Source organism: Theropithecus gelada, unplaced genomic scaffold (assembly GCF_003255815.1).
Source record: "Theropithecus gelada isolate Dixy unplaced genomic scaffold, Tgel_1.0 HiC_scaffold_15884, whole genome shotgun sequence".
Classification (NCBI taxonomy): Eukaryota; Metazoa; Chordata; class Mammalia; order Primates; family Cercopithecidae; genus Theropithecus; species Theropithecus gelada.
This window is the reverse complement of record NW_020257641.1, coordinates 5,276,094-5,276,956: the sequence shown is the minus strand read 5'-3', so window position 1 is coordinate 5,276,956 and position 863 is coordinate 5,276,094.

The following is an 863-nucleotide window of genomic DNA, read 5'->3' as shown; positions in this document are numbered from 1 at the left end:
CTCGCTGGTCGGGCTGCAGCAGCTGACCAGCACCGATCGTCCGGCACTCCCCAGTGAGATGAACCCAGTACCTCAGTTGAAAATGCAGAAATCACCGGTCTTCTGTGTCGCTGGCGCTGGGAGTTGGAGACTGGAGCTGTTCCTATTCGGCCATCTTGCTCCGCCCCCCATGTCAGGACTTTTCTAGCTCCCTAAGACACTTGCTCAGAATACGGAAGTGCTCAATTCAACAAACCCTGTCTGTCTTTTGATAATGCCAGTACCAGCTTTGCTAAGCCCTGTTCCATGAAGAATGAATTCAGAATGCAATAGTTGCTTGGGTCTAAAAATTCTTTCAGCAACTGTATCAGTAGAACAAATTTCTTAGGTCAGAATTTCCCAACAAACATGTGTTCATCATGATATTATCGGAGGCAATAAGGAAACCAAATGTGTTGTGGGAATCTCTGAATTTTTGAAATCCTTACTTAAAGAATCATGAAGTCTCTTTTTCCCTCTACCTACCTCCAGTGAGCATTTAACAGTCTATTGTGCAACGGAAATTAGAGCACTGAACCCCTAACTCTCCCATTGTTTACGCTGATAAAGGTATTGGACTGGACAGTGCTCCATAGAACACTCGGGGAAACTCTGATCTAAGGATGTCATGCACAATTATCTCTCCGAGTTTAACAAATGTTTATTGAATAAACACTTCGTATTCCTCAAAAGCTTGTGAGCTATGATCTATGCAAAGACAGGCTAGCGTCATTCAATTATGTAATAGCGGTTAATAAATGACTAAAGGACATATTTACTTACTGACTGACTGACTGTGCTGTTGGAAGACCAGGCCACTGTACCTTGGGGAAAGCATCCGCAAG